Source organism: Nasonia vitripennis, chromosome 1 (genome assembly GCF_009193385.2).
Source record: "Nasonia vitripennis strain AsymCx chromosome 1, Nvit_psr_1.1, whole genome shotgun sequence".
Taxonomy (NCBI): domain Eukaryota; kingdom Metazoa; phylum Arthropoda; class Insecta; order Hymenoptera; family Pteromalidae; genus Nasonia; species Nasonia vitripennis.
Genome location: NC_045757.1, coordinates 19,986,368 through 19,995,359, shown reverse-complemented (window position 1 = coordinate 19,995,359; position 8,992 = coordinate 19,986,368). Strand labels below are relative to the sequence as shown.

The 8,992-nt window shown below is 41.6% G+C and overlaps 1 long non-coding RNA gene across 2 annotated transcripts; it reads left to right on the top strand.

The window, feature by feature from the left end:
- The first annotated feature begins 1,027 nt into the window (after window positions 1–1,027).
- LOC116416929 lies at window positions 1,028–4,258 on the top strand. Of its 2 annotated transcripts, XR_004227229.1 has the most exons (5): window positions 1,028–1,446; window positions 1,519–3,283; window positions 3,411–3,544; window positions 3,631–3,831; window positions 3,907–4,258. It is a non-coding gene; the product is annotated as an uncharacterized LOC116416929 (long non-coding RNA). The 2 variants fall into 2 exon arrangements; XR_004227228.1 differs by having other exon boundaries at window positions 1,028–3,283.
- The last annotated feature ends 4,734 nt before the right edge of the window (window positions 4,259–8,992 follow it).

Genomic DNA, 8,992 nt, shown 5'->3' with positions numbered 1-8,992 from the left:
GTTACCGGCTGTATCTTATTCATTATGGATGTGCGTTTACGAGAAATTCATTGCCAGATGCGATGCGAGCTTATTTTAAAATGCAATAAACTTAATTATTTTTTCCAAAGTGTACTTTCCCGGCAGAGAGTAGAAAGTTCTAATCGTTCCTGGACAATTCTATCTTAATTTTCAGCGTATCAGTCCCGGCATAGCGAAGGTATTTACAATCGCATGCAGCGCCGACTCATTCGCGAGGCACTGACGAATCTTCCCGATCGCGTCCTACTGCGCTCGCAGAAACAGACTGCGCGGACGAGCGATTGCATTTTGCTCGTAAACCCTGTGCTCTCTCCCTCGCATAGCGAGATAAGCTACGAGGCGAAAGAGGAGGCGAAGATCTCAGCTCTGCGCGCACGTTTTACTGAAATAGTCCTGCAAGCGCGTGTCGAGTGTAACTGTAATTTTTCCTCGCAGTCTCTCGAGATCTCGCCGGAATTCCACGCGTGTATACTCTTCGCTCCACGCTTGATCTGACACGAGCGCGTCGGCAGATTTCTGGCTTTGATAGCCGAGCGTATAAAGACGCGCGAATTATGGTTATTGTCACACGCAAGCCGAAACCTACTTCTCTCCGCGCGGCGGAGAAAGAGAGGATAAGCTGAGGAAGATCGCTGCGAAATGACGCTTGATAAGTTTTCAGAGGGATTTAGATGAAAGCGAGCGCGCACGCGTGTTCGGCGATAGTTTGATAGGAATCTTCTTGTTGATTTTTTTATATTGCTTACAAATTCTTCTGGAATAATAAGAGTTACGTTTTATAAATAAATGTTTCTAAATTTTGGCATAAGTCTGTCTCAGTGACTTTGTTTCAGTTAATAGATACGGACGATTGAACATAAGCTTTACACTGCGGATGTTTTGTTTTTCAACAGTTTTCTTCAGCGCGATAAAAATTAAGTATCGTCGTAAACAGCAATCTCGAAGTGTGTATTTGTTATTCTGCTTTGAAATCCAGTTTTTTAGTTATATTCAAGAGTCTTGAAAATATACTTGTTTTATTTAAGAAGGCAACTAGTTTGGCACAGTGTCAATAGAACTACAATAATTTTCGTCTCATTTTTAACGAAGCTAAAGTATTATAGAAAAAGTGAAAGTGCAATCGGCTTGATAATTTTAAGACAGTACGATCATCTGAATAAATTATAAATATACTTTCGCAATGCTCCTTCTTACAAAATGCAGCATTATTTTTTTATTAATATTCGCGTATACGCAATTGGATGACGTTACGATGAATCTAAGAGCAAACAAAGTCATTCTGACATCGATTTCCAAGGTGTTGAGGGTATTTGTGACAGCGTTGAGGACTTGTGAAATGAGGCCAAGAGAGCGTTCAGTAATAATGCTGATAACTCACCTACATCAGTATATCAGCAATTGGAATTTATCGAAACTCAGGAGATTGTAATAGAAATCGAGCTTTACGATAAGAATGATTTAAATTCAACGTAGATTAGTGAAATTGTTGGTTTGCAGGAATTAGCTCAGCAATTGTCACGCGTCAAAGCACATGTACAAACTAGACAGAATATACATAGATTTTTTGGAGTATTTCACTGCCAAACCAGGAATGTATAATAAAGATTTACTATATGAAGGTTCGTTACTACAATAATTTCTCCTGGCGCATGTGGTATAAAGGAGCTCGTCATAGAAATCAATGCACTTCTGCTTGGGATGAATAAACTTTTTGGTAATAGTAATATACTCAACCTGTTTCTGACTGTGGGAATAGATTATTTATTTCGTGTGATTTATGTACAAGAGTAACCACGAGACCCGAAAAATTATATTAAAGTTGTGATTTCGAAATTATAGAGTAGTATACAAAGATAATATTTCTATTGGAAGAAAATTACAAAGTCTTCATGGTCAATAGAATATAATATATTTAATTAATGTAATCTTGTTTAGCTATTTATGCAGTACACCAATGAGATCAAAGCTTATCTTATAATGCATTTCAGTTATTATTTATTGAAAAAGAATTATTTGTTTCAGACGAAACTTAAACAAAGCTTGAGAATGCTTTTCAAATTTTCATTGTAAATGCAATAGATTTAGATAAAAGGGATAGGTGTTCTAGTAGTTGTAGCAGCTATAAGAAAACTAATTTCGTTACCGAATGCTTTGACGGTGGACTTTGTGAAGTACAGCGACCGTGTCGCGGCGACATAGTTGAATGCGGATATGTAATTAAAAACGATATAGATATATGTCTTACTGTAAGAAAACCCTATATTTTACGAATTACATATAAATATAAGGGAGATAAGTCAGAACTTTTAATATTGTAAAATAGCCATGTCAATAGCATTGACTAAAATACATGTAAAAGCATTGAAAAAAAATATTTTTGTTGCTAAAATTTTATTTGTAGTAACAGTATTTATAATTTTATTTGTAGTATAATAGTAGCGATAGAAGACACGAATTTTTAATTGATGGCGATAGATTGCAAAAAGGCCCGAAGAAAGCTTAGTTCAACAAAAATGATTGAAGCTGTGGTGGCCACATAGCACCCACTCGCACACACACTCGCACACACACACACGCTCACACACTCGCACTCACACACGCGCGCACGCATATACAAACCTCACGCGCACGCGCACGTGAAGACTCCAGCGTTCGTGCCTCGAACGATGCGGCCCGGATTAGAACTCGGTTTTTCCGGCCCGGGTGAGCGCATTAGGACAATTAAGTTCTCCGCATCGAGGAAGCAGTAAAACGCTCGGGCCCGCGCTCGAACCCTTTTATTGCAGTCATCCGCACGTCGACGCGGGCGGCTAAAGCTCGCCGGCGCGGGTAATCCCTGGCGTAATAAAACAGTAAACGGCCGGCCGTTTGGGCCAGCTGCCCTCGCCACCGACGCGCTATCCGGACCGCGCGTGCTCCGTCCCTGCCAATCTGATCGGCGATCGGTACAGGAGGCGGAACGATCGAGACCTTCGACGGTCGACGCTGGAGCCAACCAAAAGTCAGTTCAACTGGAGCCACGACACGAGTCGCATCACATCCAGCCCTTGTAACGCGAAAATCTTCAACTAATAAACACACGCAACTTACACTCCTTCACTCTCCAGCGCCACCATCACTCCCAAAAAGCTAAACCAAGAAGGTATCCGATTGCATCACTAACCAGGAGATGAGATTATTGTACGTGTCTTTGTGTTGAAACGGAAAATTCTGATCGATACTTTAGTTGAGAAGAAAACATCGCTAGATACAAAAACCATTAGTAAGTTTTAACCATCCCATGTATTTCGAATTTAATATTGGAAGCTTTCAGGCCAAATTACATTTTGTTTGTCCATCACGGAGCAGTCCACTATTACATTAACAATTCTTTTATTGAATTGTTTCAGCGTCGTCGCAGGATCTCGATTCGTAAAAAAGAATAATATCATTCATATTCGAATACAGGACGGATTATTGTTACCGAATGGTATGAATGATCCTAGTACAGTCACTTTGGTACCGGTAAAGAAAAATGTTACTCGTAAGAACAATATTGTACTCCGTACAAATCTATATGCAGCAACAAAAAACTAAAAATTCACTTTAACGTTATTATTATGTTTACAGAGATTTATACGCTAGAGTAGAACAAGCCGAATACACTAGATTTGCCTAATATAAAAATGATGGATTATAAAATTGTTATAGGATTACAATTTACTGTAAATATTGAACGTTTGGCAATATTAGTTACCTCGACTGAATTCGACTACAGTAAGGGCAGTCTATTATTTTCCTTAGGTGAAAGTCCTAACATGGGTCATGCGGGTATAAACGACAGAAATGTTTTGTATTTTCATTTTTTAACTCTAAGTCGCTTAACAGATTTTTAATATTTTACAGAGAAAAAGTGGACTACTATTACGAGCCAGAATTACCAACTCGAATTACTGGAAAAAAACGATAAAAAATCGGATAGATACAGCTACGTTACTACTTAGAATATTACAACAGATCCGCCCGCACCATTATTTTGGAATTTATTCAAGATACACGCAGAACAGTGGTGTTTTTTGGCGGTCAAATTATTCACATACGATTTCCATGACCATATAAAAACGAATCTTGACGAAAACCTTATGAACTAAGCTGTGAAACTTAGTGCTGCTTTGAAATTCTCGTGTGCATGCGCATCGGTCGCAATTTTATTGTAAAACAAAAAGTGATTAAAATAAATTTTTTTAAAAGCCCTGTAGCCGTCAGTGATTTGATGATCCGATTGCAACAATCAACTATTTTAGAGATTTCTTTATATACCGATCTTCTACCTCAATCTTCAAAACACGCGCTCCACGCGTCGTACCTACAAGTATGCGAACCCTACGCTCGCGGCAACTCTCTTTCCTCCACGCGCGTGCGCGTGCACGCACAGGAGCGCGGAAAATATACGAACCCTCGGTTTCGCTCTGCATTCGGCGTCGCTTAATCATCGTTAATTACGGCGCGAGTGAAGTGGCAACGCGCGCGCGCGTTCAGTCGATCCGTTGACTAATTGATTTCCAGCACGACATCGAATGACGGCGAGGATTAAAGGAGACGCTTTGAATTTATTTGGCAGGTAAGCCAGTCGGATAGGTAATAAAGCCGTGGGGGCACGAGGATGAAGGATGACGTGGAAATGGAGACGCGCGGGAAAATCGGCTGCTGATGGCGGTCTGGTTATTCGAGCTTACGCGTGTTACGGCGTTGCTATTACTTACTGATGTTGGTGATGGCGATGATTAGGAAGTGGAACATTGAAATGCGTTGCTTTATGATATAGTATAGGATTATGCAGTTATTGCACGATATGTTTTATTCTCGCAACTACTGAAAAATTGGTATAATAGCTAGTTTTAAAACCACTCCAAAATCAACGAAGCGAAACACATGATATCCACCACAAAAGTTTGCGCATCAGCTCTTAGCGCAGTGAATTCGCAGAAGAGTCAGCTGCACTGCGTGGGCAGACGAAAATCCTACGCCGCGATACCCGAGAGCCTCCACTACACTTTCGCGGAACCCCCGCTCGAGAATGAGTCGAAACCGATGAAGTTCTTCGCGGAAAATGTCGCACAACACTGTGGGAACGAGCGTGTGTCCAGCTAACAATAAGCTTCGTGCCGACGCGACGGCCTCTCAGCGACATTGGAAGGAATGTCGCCGACGGCAGCGTCGGTGGCGGACTTTGCTCTCTCGCCTGTTATGACAAGCCTGCAGCGCTTCTGTAATTTCAGCGAGTGGACGTCGCCGAGTTCGATGAAGTTTTCGAAAGACGGGCTTCGGGTGACGAAGGAGATGTGCAGGTTTGCTATTTTTAGACACGGGAATGGAATGCAGTTGTTGCAAGGAGTCTTTTTTATTTTTATCGTATTTCGCGAATCAATTGTTTTATACATTCGTTTGGTTTCGGAATGCCATCTCTTTCGGTATGACGGCATATCGGACATCGCAAAATTCGCCGTCCAAACAATGCGCGCACGCATCGAAAAAAAAGAACGACAGAGTCGAGCTCTCGAATCTTATCTCGACGATCCACAATACCGAACGGTACTCCTCCCACCTTGCGCGCGACCTCGTGAGCAATTTCCTCGGCGAGCTTATCCACCCCAACGATCACAGGCTGCGGTCCCATTATACATTTTCGCGGCTTTCTAATTGCGGACACCGGTCCACACCTTCGACACCTACGAAAAATCGCCGCGATCGCCCTATGGCTACACGGCGTATCTCGTACCGATCTTTGCATCGAATCTTATCCTTATAGGTCCATGACTCGCGCGTATAATGTAGCTCCACGGAAAAGCGCTGAGTCGTCGTCTGGTGTATCTGAATGGAGCCGTCTATCGGCTGCCGCCGGCGCGGCTCGATTTATGCTACCCGCTGTAATGTACGTGAATATGATCGGTATGAGTTGTGGTAGCTTCGTACACCTTTGGGTGTGAGACGTGTGTGTTTGATACACATGCCACTGGTTTTGAATGCAGCTCGCCGGAAACGACTGTTTGTTTATTAATGTAAAAATATCGAGCTATTCTTTGGACACGTAGGAGTAGATCGGCTGCGTTGGTAATGTAAGTAGATACGGCTTTTTGGACCAGTTTCTTTTTACCGTACACGATCTGTTTAATAAATACACAAAAAACTTCCAAGAGCAATGGAGGATAAATAAATTTCTATTTTTCCACGAGTTTCCGACAAAAATCAATGACAGGTCGAATTATAGTGGGTCAACCAGTTGATCGGCATTGCACTCGCGTATTCACGCATTATCCACAACGAACCCCTCGATGTAATCACAACAATCGGCACAATCACAGCAGCGTAACGCAGCGACGAGGATTACTCTATCTGTGTTTCATCATGTAATACGGAGCGTATCCTGTTCCTGCCAAGCGAAACACGTGCTACATGTACACCTCCCATTCAAGAGCGACAATAATTCGGGCAGCGTTTAATCAAGACGCGAGATAACAATTACATATTATCCCCCCGCGGCTTTCTGTACCTATATACACACGTATCTGTCGTCTCGATCGAGTTTCGATCTCTCTACTGTATACGCGTGGTGCAGCTCTCTTATGCGCGCACTCGACACTTTCACCGTCGAGACACAATCAGCTTCGACTAGTCGAGAGTTTTATTAACAATCTTCTGTCTTTTTATATCCAAAGCTGTAACCACTCGCTGTTGTGAAACGGGCCTCTGTAATAATCAGCCGAGAGCGGCGGTAGAATGTCTGCAATGTTTGATTCGACGACGATTAGTGTATGTGTGTGTGCTGGCGCTGTATATACACGCCGAGGAAATGATTCAGGGGCTGACTGACAAGCGTTAGATAAGAGGAAAATTTTCGCCCGTGCACTTTGCTGCGCGCGCGCTGACGCTAATGGGATACGGCTCTCGAGGTTTATCTTTGGCTCATAGGTATACGTATACACACAGAGGTGACGCGAATCGCGCGTTCGCGTTCGTGAATTTAGATGCTTGCAGTTTTTCTTTCTTTCAATCGCGCGGCTCTCGTGAGTGAGAGATAACGTGCCTCGTGCTTCTCGTATTGCTTATTATGCTGGACGTTTTATCGATTCTCTTTCTTTTGCTTCGTACAAATCAACGCGTGTAACGAAAAGCACTCGAGGCGTCAACAGCGATTCGTTATCGCGTACCAAAACCGAACTAATTCATTCGAAATGTTGACTCGACAGTTTCATAACCCATTTAAGGCGGGCTTTATGAGTTATAAAAATGTAGTTGAACCCACACCATAATGTAGAAAGATAACGCACGCTCGCATCTCAAGGCTCGTCGCGAGAGTCGCAGCGAAAAGCCTTTGCAGCAGCGCACGTCCTTCCAGGCAAAAAAGTGCCCTTGCACGCGGATGACTGCAGAAGGCGTCGATGGCCTGGTGCGCATTAGCATAATGCGGGACGAGAGCAGGTGCTGCGGTGGCGGCGGGGCGGCGGCTATATCGGGTGACGCATTATGTTATTAGCCGGAGACTCGCCGGCGAATTATCGGGACGTCACGCGACGGACTGTTTCTGCTGCTGCATGCTGCAGCATCAGGGCACAAAGAAGAGCTTCGACGGCATAGCAGAAATGAAAAGGGAGTACGTGGCGTGCAGTGTCTGCGGAATAGGGAACGGTATGGTTCTGCTATATACATATAAATACTTATATACAGTAGAAAAAAGCATAAGAATACGTTATGTATCAATTTTTTGTTGATTTAATACCTCTAGGCCCTAATATGATTAATTAAAAATTTTTATGTTTGAGTAGTTTTTAAAACGGCAGCTCTCCAATATGGCGGCTCAAAGGATAACGACCTAACCTAACGTACGGCCATTTGAGTACATAAATTCAGTCATCATGAATCTATTTTGATTTTGAAGCATTATCTCTCATCTCTATAATGATTTTGGAGAAAACAATAAGGTTATTTTCTGTATTAAAATTTACATGCGTTTATATATCCATATATATTTTCATCCTTCGCGCCGCCATATTGATCACGTGAGCTCTCAATCGTTTAAACGTATCATTAGGAAACCGAATTTTCAAAACAATATTACTTAACAAATATTGCAATAAAAATAGTGACTCTTATACTTTTGTGTAAGATTTAACCTTAATGTGGATTTATTATGTTGAGTTTTCTTCTGCGTAGCGTTGATCAAAGTGGCAGAACTCCGAAAGATGTTAAAAGTGTTGTTTTCACATTCGTTAATTTGTTATTGTTACTGTCAAAATAAAAACAGTGGACAAAATTTCAAAGAAAAAGATTTGATTGGTATCATGTTATACTACCTTGCTATTCTACCAGGCAGTTACAGCATGAGCGGCCCAAGCAGTGGGCTCATCAAGTCAGCTTTGGCATATTAGGTGCCATAACGCTATAAATGCACTGAGCACGCAGATTAGCCTTGTGAGTAAGGGTAAACCGATGCGACACCTATCTTTGCTGTTCAGAGACACGGTGCCGGTGACGATAACTCAGCCAATTATATATATATATATATATATATATATATATATATATATATATATATATATATATATATATATATATATATATATATATATATATCTTCCTATATTATATAATTATTTTGGCAACACTCCCCCCACCACCACCCCACCGCCCCCCCACCCCACTTGGCCCCCCACCAAATAACGTAAAATTCTTTCATTTTTACGTGATTATTGAAAATGCATATACCCCCCCCCCCCCCCCCCACCACCCCCCACCATACTCCTTCATGTTTTTAATGTATTTCAAATACTAATTACCAGTGAAATGAGTTTAAAAACTAAAATCTATAAAAATCTAAATTAGTAGAAAATTAAAATTAGAAAAAAATAAATACAGATAAAGTATAGAAATAATTTAAACAACAATATTTCTACTATTTCCACACCACCTATGAGGTAAATAGAATGGCGCGTTT